Genomic DNA, 12190 nt, shown 5'->3' with positions numbered 1-12190 from the left:
GCCCTTGTGCCCACTATTGATGTTCAATTTAATACTTTATCACTTTTAGTATTTTTTTATCTACTTAATACTATTGATTGGATTCTGTAATTCACACACAATTATTCTTAGGTGTTTAAATTTAACTGAAAAGTGATCCCTGTTAAATATTAGAGTGGGAATTAGAGAGCGAGGAGCTGTACAATTTGGGACATGCTCAAGCTGATTTGCCCCAAACAGTAGAGTTAAAAATGTGCCAGGGGATTCTAATTCAATCCCATCAAGGTGGCATGTACCAATGCCATCTCACTAGTCCCAGTGATCAATTTCTGTTCACAATTGATCACACTCACAGGTCTAAGAGTCAAAGGGATCACACAAACAAGACTAGTGTCTGTGAATACTAACTGATAGAATAAAAAAGGAGAGAACAATCCAATATGGGAAGCGGGATTCACAGCACTCATAGAATGGCAGATGTCCTAAACAGCACTCTGGCCTCAGAATCAGCCCTTAAGGCAATCAATTCTGGCTGAAGAACCCATGAGATTATTATAGGCATTGAAAGTCAAGACATTCTGGAAAAAAAAAAAAAACTAAATGAAAGATCTCTGCAAGTGTGATCCCAGTAGAAAGAATGGGCATCAAAGAAGGAGGTACCTTTCTCTGAAGGGAGAAGTGAACCTCCATTTTGACTTTGAATTTGAGCTTGTCTAAATAAGAACAAAGTCAGCAAACTCAAAAGGCTTCCATAGCCTTGGCAACTCATGACATGAGCCTAGGGAAATTACTGACACCATAAACAAGAGTGTCAATTTGTTAAGTCACAACAGGGGTCACTGTGCACTTACTCCCCATGTAGGATCTCTGTCCTTAATGTGTTGTTTAATGTGAATTAATGCTATGACTAGTACTCAAACAGATTTTACACTTTATGTTCTGTTTGAGTGCAAACTGTTGAAATATTTCCTTAATATATACTAAACTGATCTTCTGTATATAAAGAGAATTGAAAATGAATCTTGATGTGAATGGAATGGGATAGGGAGCAAGAATTGGGAGGGTTGTGGCTGGGAGGGAAGTTATGGGGGGAAAAGCCATTGCAATACATAGCTGTACTTTGGAAATTTATATTTGCTAAATAAAAGTTAAAAAATACTTTTTCGGTATTATTAAGCCATAATGGCTGTACTGGCACTATAACACCAATTTTACCAAATTTTTTCAAGATTACATTTAATTAAGATGTCACAATGATGTGTTACTAATAGAACAATGTATTTTCTTTCAGATCATTTCAGCAGTTCCTTCAGCAAAGGTAATGCCTTCTGTAAAATTCTAGAATCTCAAGGAGAAATCTAATGGGATTATAGATGAGACATTATTTGTTAACGTATTTTCAAAAAAGAGCTTTTTTTTAAAATGAAAAAAAAATTACTGTGCAATTAGGATTTGTGGTGCCCCAGGTTAATCAGCTCTAAACATACTTCAGAAAATAGAAGTTGACTGTAAGTGAGGAGAACTGTGTTCCCACTGTGGTTACGTGCGGCTGGAAGAAGCACAGTGGCTGTTGATCAGCAGGAGGGAGTTGACAAGGCCAGCACCACAGTGCAGCAGGTTAAGCCACCAACCATGATGCTAATATCCAGTATAAGTGCTGGTTTGACTCCTAGATGTTCTACTTCTCATGCAGCTCCCTGCAAATATGCTTAAGAAAACAGCAGAAGATGGCCCAGTGCCTGGGCCCCTGACATTCGCATAGGAGACCCAGATGGATTTCAAGGCACTTGTCTACCACTTGGCCCAGCCCAAGCCATTGTAGCCATGTGGGCAATAAATCAATAAATGGAAGATATCTTTCTCTCTCTCATTCTGTTTCTCCTTTCCACACTCTCAGTAATCTCGGTAGCCCAGTCTTTCAAATAAGTAAATAATTCTTAAAAATAAAAAAGTTTCTGATTTCTACAATTTTGACTGAATTTAGTTGAGAAAATGAAATGGAGATTAAGACATACCATTTTATCTTAATATTAAACTTCAGGAGGGCGGAGCCAAGATGGCGGAATAGTGAGGGCGCGCACCGATAGTCCGGGAAAATTTAGTTTAATAAAAGGGGAGTTACGGTAGCCGCAGAAAAAAGAACCAGGAAAAAATTGCACGGGAATCGTGAATCGGAGGACCTACTGGGAGAACAAGGTCGCCCACCGCGCGGAAGCCAAGTCGCGGGACGGAGCCGCAGAAGCCCCAGTGCTCCAAGGGGAGTGCATGCCACACAGACAACAGCGGGGAGACTTGGGACGCTCCACACATCGGCGCTGGAAGGGGAGGTGAGCTCAATAACCCGAGACATTGGTGGGGAAACGGGGCTCAGAATCTAGAGGGGGGCTGGAAAGTGCAGCAAACTCACTACCGGAAAGAAGGAAAAAAAAAAGCTTCGGGGTTTCTCTTCCCCCTAACCTTGCAAAGGTTACAAGGCTGCAAGGCTAGAATTCCCAAGAGACAAAGAGCAGGCCTGCGCTCTGGATTTACATATCAATGGGGGAGAGCTAAGCAACTGAGTCACTACAATTCAGTAGCCTAGGCAACCCAGTGGGAGTCCAGAGGAGCCAAAGACTGGAAGCTAAATACCATCAATTCTGCACAGCCTTGCCCTGCAGTGTTACTTACCCCCTGAATAAATAAAATAAATAAATAAATAAAAAGAGAGAGATTTACCACGCATAACCTGAGGGTGTCACCTTTGCACACCCTTAACCTGGAAGAACCAGGCAGAGCTCTCAGGCCGCACCCATCTCAAGCCTCCAAGGCTCCTCCAACAGCAGGCAGTCCACTTAACACGGACACAGTATAAATAAAAAAAAAAAACAAGAAAGAAAAAAAAAAAAACGCACAGTGACGCAAGAAGAATTAACTATGCCGAGTAACAAACACAGAAATAGAGGGAGCAAGATCAACGATGACACTATGATGCCTCCAAATAAGCAAAACACCCCAAGCCAAGAGTATGAAGATGATGAGATAGAAGAAATGCAAGATACGGATTTCAAAAAATTTATGATAAGAACATTTAGAAGTTTTCAAAAGCAAATCCTTGAACTACAGAAATCCTTAATGGACAAGATTGAAAATCTCTCTCGTGAAAACGAAATTTTAAGGAAGAGTCAAAATGAAACTCAGAAACTAGTAGAACAGGAAAGTGTTATAGTGAAGAGAAATCAAAATGAAATGAAGAGCTCAATAGATCAAATGACAAACACATTAGAAAGCCTTAAAAACAGAATGGGTGAAGCAGAAGAGAGAATATCGGACTTAGAAGATAGAGCACAGGAAAACATACAGTCAAACCAAAGAAAAGAAGAGGAAATTAGAAACCTAAAAAATATTGTTGGGAATCTACAGGATACTATCAAAAAAACCAACATTCGAGTTCTAGGAGTTCCTGAACGCATGGAGAGAGAAAGGATTGGAAGGCCTTTTTAGTGAGATACTAGCAGAGAACTTTCCAGGTTTGGAGAAGGACAGAGATATCCTAGTACAGGAAGCTCATAGAACCCCCAATAAACATGACCAAAAGAGATCCTCACCACGACACGTGGTAATTAAACTTACCACAGTGAAACATAAAGAAAAGATCCTAAAATGTGCAAGAGAGAAACGTCAGATTACTCTCAGAGGATCTCCAATCAGACTCACAGCTGACTTCTCATCAGAAACCCTACAAGCTAGGAGGGAATGGCGAGACATAGCACAGGTGCTAAGAGAGAAAAATTGCCAGCCCAGAATATTATATCCTGCCAAGCTCTCATTTGTGAATGAAGGTGAAATAAAGACCTTTCATAGCAAACAGAAATTGAAAGACTTTGTGGCCACTCGTCCGGCCCTGCAAAAGATACTTAAAGATGTGCTACACTCAGAAACACAGAAACACGGCCATCAATATGAAAGAAGGGAAAGGAAGAACACCTACCAGTAAAAGAGCATGGGAAGCTCAAAGCATATACTAGAAAATATTTCCGGGAAAATGGCAGGGCAAAGTCACTACGTATCAATAGTCACATTGAACATTAATGGTCTGAATTCTTCAGTTAAAAGACACCGTTTAGCTGACTGGCTCACAGAACACAACCCAACTATTTGTTGCCTACAAGAAACACATCTCTCTAACAAAGAGGCATGCAGACTGAAAGTGAAAGGTTGGAAAAAGATATTCCATGCCAACAGAAACCAAAAAAAAGCAGGTGTAGCCATATTAATATCAGACAAAATAAACTTTAATACAAAAACTGTTAAGAGAGACAAAGAGGGACACTATATAATGATTAAGGGTTCAATTCAACAGGAAGATGTAACTATTATAAATGTATATGCACCTAATTACAGGGCACCGGTCTATTTAAAAGATATGTTAAGGGACTTAAAGGGAGATTTAGATTCCAATACAATAGTACTGGGGGACTTCAATACTCCACTCTCAGAAATAGACAGATCATCCGGACAGAAGATCGACAAGGAAACAGCAGATTTAAATGACACTATAGCACAAATGGATCTAACAGATATATACAGAACTTTCAATGCTACATCTACAGACTTCACATTCTTCTCAGCAGCACATGGAACCTTCTCTAGGATTGACCACATACTAGGCCATAAAGCAAGTCTCAGCAAATTTAAAAGAATTAGAATCATACCATGCAGCTTCTCAGACCACAGTGGGATGAAGCTGGAAATTAGCAACTCAGGAAACCCCAGAAAGTATGCAAACACATGGAGACTGAACAACATGCTCCTGAATGAACACTGGGTCATTCAAGAAATCAAAAGAGAAATCAAAAACTTTCTGGAAGTAAATGAAGACAACAACACAACATATCAAAACTTATGGGATACAGCAAAAGCAGTATTGAGAGGCAAATTTATAGCAATAGGTGCCTATAACAAGAAATTGGAAAGGTACCAAATAAATGAGCTTTCAGTGCACCTCAAGGACCTAGAAAAACTGCAGCAAACCAAACCCAAATCTAGTAGAAGAGAAATAATTAAAACCAGAGAAGAAATTAATAGGATTGAATCCAAATAAACATTACAAAAAATCAGCCAAGCGAGAAGCTGGTTTTTTGAAAAAATAAACAAAATTGACACCCCATTGGCCCAACTAACTAAAAGAAGAGAAAAGACCCAAATCAATAAAATCAGAGATGAAAAAGGAAACGTAACAACAGACACCACAGAAATAAAAAGAATCATCAGAAATTACTACAAGGACCTGTACGCCAGCAAACAGGAAAACCTATCAGAAATGGATAGATTCCTGGACACATGCAACCTACCTAAATTGAACCATGAAGACATCGAAAACCTAAATAGACCCATAACTGAAACAGAAATTGAAACAGTAATAAAGGCCCTCCCAACAAAGAAAAGCCCAGGACCAGATGGATTCACCGCTGAATTCTACCAGACATTTAAAGAAGAACTAATCCCATTTCTTCTCAAACTATTCAGAACAATCGAAAAAGAGGGAATCCTCCCAAATTCTATGAAGCCAGCATCACCTTAATCCCTAAGCCAGAGAAAGATGCAGCACTGAAAGAAAATTACAGACCAATATCCCTGATGAACATAGACGCAAAAATCCTCAATAAAATTCTGGCCAATAGAATACAACAACACATCAGGAAAATCATCCACCCAGACCAAGTGGGATTCATCCCTGGTATGCAGGGATGGTTCAACATTCGCAAATCAATCAATGTGATTCACCACATTAACAGACTGCAGAAGAAAAACCATATGATTATCTCAATAGATGCCGAGAAAGCATTTGATAAAATTCAACACCCTTTCATGATGAAAACTCTAAGCAAATTGGGTATAGAAGGAACATTCCTCAATATAATCAAAGCAATTTATAAAAAACCCACAGCCAGCATCCTATTGAATGGGGAAAAGTTGGAAGCATTTCCACTGAAATCTGGCACCAGGCAGGGATGCCCACTCTCACCACTGCTATTTAACATAGTTCTGGAAGTTTTAGCTAGAGCCATCAGACAAGAAAAAGAAATCAAAGGAATACAAATCAAGAAGGAAGAAGTCAAACTATCCCTCTTTGCAGACGATATGATTCTGTGCTTAGAGGATCCAAAGAACTCTACTAAGAGACTATTGGAACTCATAGAGGAGTTTGGCAAAGTGGCAGGATATAAAATCAATGCACAAAAATCAACAGCCTTTGTATACACAGACAATGCCATGGCTGAGAAAGAGCTGCTAAGGTCAATCCCATTCACAATAACTACAAAAACAATCAAATACCTTGGAATAAACTTAACCAAGGACGTTAAAGATCTCTACGATGAAAATTACAAAACCTTAAAGAAAGAAATAGAAGAGGATACCAAAAAATGGAAAAATCTTCCATGCTCATGGATTGGAAGAATCAACATAATCAAAATGTCCATTCTCCCAAAAGCAATTTATAGATTCAATGCAATCCCAATCAAGATACCAAAGACATTCTTCGCAGATCTAGAAAAAATGCTGCTGAAATTCATATGGAGGCACAAGAGACCTCGAATAGCTAAAGCAATCTTGTACAACAAAAACAAAGCTGGAGGCATCACAATACCAGACTTCAGGACATACTACAGGGCAGTTGTAATCAAAACAGCATGGTACTGGTACAGAAACAGATGGATAGACCAATGGAACAGAATTGAAACACCAGAAATCAACCCAAACATCTACAGCCAACTTATATTTGATCAAGGATCTAAAACTAATTCCTGGAGCAAGGACAGTCTATTCAATAAATGGTGCTGGGAAAACTGGATTTCCACGTGCAGAATCATGAAGCAAGACCCCTACCTTACACCTTACACAAAAATCCACTCAACGTGGATTAAAGACCTAAATCTTCGTCCTGACACCATTAAGTTATTAGAGAACATTGGAGAAACCCTTCAAGATATTGGCACAGGCAAAGAATTTCTGGAAAAGACCCGGGAGGCACAGACAGTCAAAGCCAAAATCAACTATTGGGATTGCATCAAATTGAGAAGTTTCTGTACTGCAAAAGAAACAGTCAGGAGAGTGAAGAGACAACCGACAGAATGGGAAAAAATATTTGCAAACTATGCAACAGATGAAGGGTTAATAACCAGAATCTACAAAGAGATCAAGAAACTCCACAAAAACAAAACCAACAACCCACTTAAGAGATGGGCCAAGGACCTCAATAGACATTTTTCAAAAGAGGAAATCCAAATGGCCAACAGGCACATGAAAAAATGTTCAAGGTCACTAGCAATCAGGGAAATGCAAATCAAAAGCACAATGAGGTTTCACCTCACCCCGGTTAGAATGGCTCACATACAGAAATCTACCAACAACAGATGCTGGCGAGGATGTGGGGAAAAAGGGACACTAACCCACTGTTGGTGGGAATGCAAACTGGTCAAGCCACTATGGAAATCAGTCTGGAGATTCCTCAGAAACCTGAAGATAACCCTACCGTTCGACCCAGCCATCCCACTCCTTGGAATTTACCCAAAGGAGTTTAAATTGATAAACAAAAAAGCGGTCTGCACCCTAATGTTTATTGCAGCACAATTCACAATAGCCAAGACCTGGAACCAACCTAAATGCCCATCAACGGTAGACTGGATAAAGAAATTATGGGATATGTATTCTTTAGAGTACTATACCGCAGTAAGAAACAACGAAATCCAGTCATTTGCAACAAAATGGAGGAATCTGGAACACATCATGCTGAGTGAAGTAAGCCAGTCCCAAAGGGACAAATACCATATGTTCTCCCTGATCGGTGACAACTGACTCAACACCAAAAATGAAACCTCCTGAAGTGAAATGGACACTATGAGAAATGGTGACTTGATCAGCATAGCTCTGACTGCTAATGGACAACTTAATACATTATCCCTCATAGTATTTTTTTTTGTCTGTTCTACTTAATATGACTGGTTTAATTCTGTAATTATCACACAGTTATTCTTAAGTGTTGAAAATTAACTGAAATGTGATCCCTGTTAAACATAAGAGTGGGAATAAGAGAGGGAAGAGATGTATAATTTGGGGCATGCTCGGGCTGACTTGCCCCAATTGGTAGAGTTGGAAACATACCAGGGGATTCCAATTCAATCCCATCAAGGTGGCATGTGCCAATGCCATCTCACTAGTCCAAGTGATCAATTTCAGTTCACAATTGATCATAATGAAAGGACTAAGAGTCAAAGGGAGCACATAAACAAGTCTAGTATCTGCTAACACCAACCGATAGAATAAATAAAGGGGAGAGTGATCCAACATGGGAAGTGAGATACTCAGCAGACTCATAGAATGGCAGATGTCCTAAATAGCACTCTGGCCTCAGAATCAGCCCTAAAGGCACTCGGATCTGGCTGAAAAGCCCATGAGAGTATTTCAGGCATGGAAAGCCAAGACACTCTGGCAAAAAGATCTCTGTGAGTGAGATCCCAGTGGAAAGAACAGGTCTTCAAAGAGGGAGGTGCCTTTCTCTGAAGGGAGGAGAGAACCTCCACTTTGACTATGACCGTGTCTAAACAAGATAAGAGTCGGAGAACTCAAGGGGCTTCCATAGCCTTGGAAACTCATAACTGGTGCATAGGGAGATTACTGATGCCATAAACAGGAGTGTCAATTGGTAAAGTCAACAACAGGAGTCACTGTGCACTTACTCCTCATGTAGGATCTCGGTCCTTAACGTGCTGTACACTGAGGCTTAATGCTATAACGAGTACTCAAACAGTATATTTCACTTTGTGTTTCTATGGGGGTGCAAACGACTGAAATCTTTACTTAATGTATACTAAGCTGATCTTCTGTAAAAAAAAAAAAAAAAAAAAAAGAAAGAAAGAAATTTTCAATTCCCAACTTGACTCTCACTGGGATTAAACATGACAATAGGTCTGATCTGATTTCATCATCATTTAAAAAAAATCATCTATTATTTTTCACTATGTTTCTGTGTGGGAGCAAACTGTTGAAATACTTACTTAAGGTATACTAAGCTGATCTTCTGTATATTAAGATAATCGAAAATGAATCTTGATGTGAATGGAATGGGAGAGGGAGTGGGAAAGGGGAGGGTTGTTGGTGGGAGGGACGGTATGGGGGGAAAGCCATTGTAACCCATGAGTCATACTTTGGAAATTTATATTCATTAAATAAAAGATAAAAAATAAAATAAAAAAATAAAAAAAATATTAAACTTCAAAGTAAAATAAAGGATGGCATCTTACATCTTCATCAGGATTTCCAGAAGGGCCCTCTGAACCACATGTGATAATACAACTCTAAAAATAAAAGTAGTAAAAAATTAATTTTGGCCAGTGCCGTGGCCCAATAGGCTAATCCTCCGTCTTGCGGCACTGGCACACCAGGTTCTAGTCCTGGTCGGGATGCCAGATTCTGTCCCGGTTGCCCCTCTTCCAGGCCAGCTCTGCTGTGGCCCGGGAGTGCAGTGGAGGATGGCCCAAGTCCTTGGGCCCTGCACCCACATGGGAGACCAGGAGAAGCCCCTGGCTCTTGCCTTCGGATCAGCGCTGTGTGCCTGCCGCAGCGCACCGGTGTGCAGTGGCCATTGGAAGGTGAACCAATGGCAAAAGGAAGACCTTTCTCTCTGTCTCTCTCTCTCACTGTCCACTCTGTCAAAAAAATAATAATAATTTTACTCCTACCAACACAATGATACAGTTATAGACATAAATGAAAAATATCAAAGAAAATTAAATCAATAATGTTTGGAATATTATGTAGTATCTCTCGGATCATATGTTCAGCAGGAAATTTTAGCTGCACAAATAGATATCTTAGAAGTATACACTGGGTACATTCTAAGCATTTAAATACAAATACTCTGCCAAAAAGAAGATATTCGTAAGCCACAGTCCACAGGACAGAGGTCCCAAACAGGATTGTCATTTCTTGCTACATGAGGATGGGCCTACAAAAATAAGTTGTAATGGCTGAACCTTATATAAATGGGTTTCCATGTTTCCTTGATGTTGCTCATTGGTACACTGGTTACACCAGTTTCACAAGGAGGCCCTTTAGGTCTTACATCACCTTAAAATTGGGAAGAAATTGTATTCAAAAATCAGTGAAAACAAAAATACTAAAGCCTCAATTCTCTGCAATTATATTGTCTAGTTTTCATATGACTAGCTCATGCCTCCCAAGTCTGTGAGTTTGGGAAAGTTATTTAACCTTTTTCTTGTACAGTTTCTGTTTTTTAAAGGTTTATTTATTTATTTGAAAGTCAGAGTTACACAGAGGAGAGGCAGAGAGAGAGAGAGAAAGAGAGAGGTCTTCCATCCGATGATTCACTCTCCAGATGGCTGCAACAGCCAGAGCTGCGTTGAGCCACAGCCAGGAGCCAGGAGCTTCCTCCAAGTCTCCCACATGGGTGCAGGGGCCCAAAGACTTGGGCTATCTTGTACTGCTTTCCCAGGGTATAGCAGAGAGCTGGATCAGAAGTGGAGCAGCCGGGTCTCGAACCACCATTCATATGGGATGCTGGCACTGCAGGCTAGTGCCTTAACCTTCTGCATCACAGCGCTGGCCCCTGCACAGTTTCTTAATCTGAAAAAAAAAGTTGAAATAATCATGGTGCTTACCTCACTAGCCCACTATGGTTGTGAAGATGATTAATGAATATGAAAAACCCCAAAGTGTTCTGGCACAGAGAAAATGCTCACCCAGTAGAGATCAGAATAATCACCATCAACTTGCTCTTCATCACTGACATCAAAAACTGCCTTTTTTATTCACTAATCTCTTGCAAACTCAACAAATATTATGATGACAGTGTGGTAACTTTTGTTAACCTAATTGCTTTTTATTTTTTGGAAATTATTTTCTAATGCTTATTAAACGACTACAAAAATAAAATAGTACTATGTCACTATTTTATTGGTATTCAATAATTTGCTAATTTATTAAAAAACTTTGTTATTCTCATTCAATATTTGGTAATTCATTCTATTCTGTTAAAATATTTCATGGATGTATAACCTTTTATTTCTGATAATATCATGAGGTTATGATCTTCTATGAAACTATTTCTTAACTTCAAAGTTGGTATATAATCCATTATGAGAGTTTTCATCATGGCATGAAATAAAAATCTGCTATTTCGGAAGCAATGGCACATAATTCATGGTATTGGAAGGCATTCTCATAAAGGAACCAAAGGATAACACTTTAGGCACTGAAGAAACTTCGAAAAATATTGTATGCATTTCTGTAAAAATTATTTAACACAGCTTATTCACATTGATATTGTTTATTTTCTTATTGCTACATAATGAAATTTAATTATAAAATCTTATTTGATCCCCATGTAAACCTTGAGGTCTCCTTACAAAAAAGGAATCTTTAAAACAAACAAGAATAAGAGCTACACACTGTTTATGACATCTCATTCTCATATTTCTTTTTTTTTCTCCCAAAGAAAACTTTTATTTAGGGACTACAAACTTTATTCATTTCATAAATACAACTTTAGGAATATAATGATGCTTCCCATCGTACCCACCCTCCCACACTCCCACTATTCCCCCTCCTCCTCTTCCCATTCCCAGTCCCATTCTCCACTAAGATCCATTTTCAATTAATTTTATACACAGAAGACCAACTCTGTACTAAGTAAACAGTTCAACAATGTGCACAAAAAAACTGTTCCTCAACAGTGCAGACAAGGACTGTTCAAAGTCATTGCATCTTGTAGTTAATTTCACTTCTTTTTTACAGAAACTTAATTAGCTTTAAAGAAGCATCCAAGAATGATACAACTTTTATGAGCACTTAAGCATAATTATAATGCAACTATTTGAGGACAGAAGTCCTGCATGGGAAATTAGTGCAGAGTGAACCCTGTTGTTAATTTAACAATTAACAATCTTTTGTATGATGTTAGTGATCACCAGAGGCTCTTGACCTGAGCTGCCTAGGCTATGTAAGCCTTTTCAATACACAAACTCCCATCAATATTTAGACAAGGTCATAAGCAAAGTGGAAGTTCTCTCCTCCCTTCAAAGAAAAGTACATCCTTTGATGATCACTTCTTTTCACTGGGGTCTCACTCACTGAGGTCCTTCATGTAAGAATTTTTTTTTCCTGAGTGTCTAAAGCTTTCCACATCTGAAATGCTCTTATGGGGTTTTCAGCC

Source organism: Oryctolagus cuniculus, chromosome Y (assembly GCF_051225735.1).
Source record: "Oryctolagus cuniculus isolate XC-2025 breed Fujian yellow rabbit chromosome Y, ASM5122573v1, whole genome shotgun sequence".
Taxonomy (NCBI): domain Eukaryota; kingdom Metazoa; phylum Chordata; class Mammalia; order Lagomorpha; family Leporidae; genus Oryctolagus; species Oryctolagus cuniculus.
Note: the sequence above shows the minus strand (reverse complement) of the source record.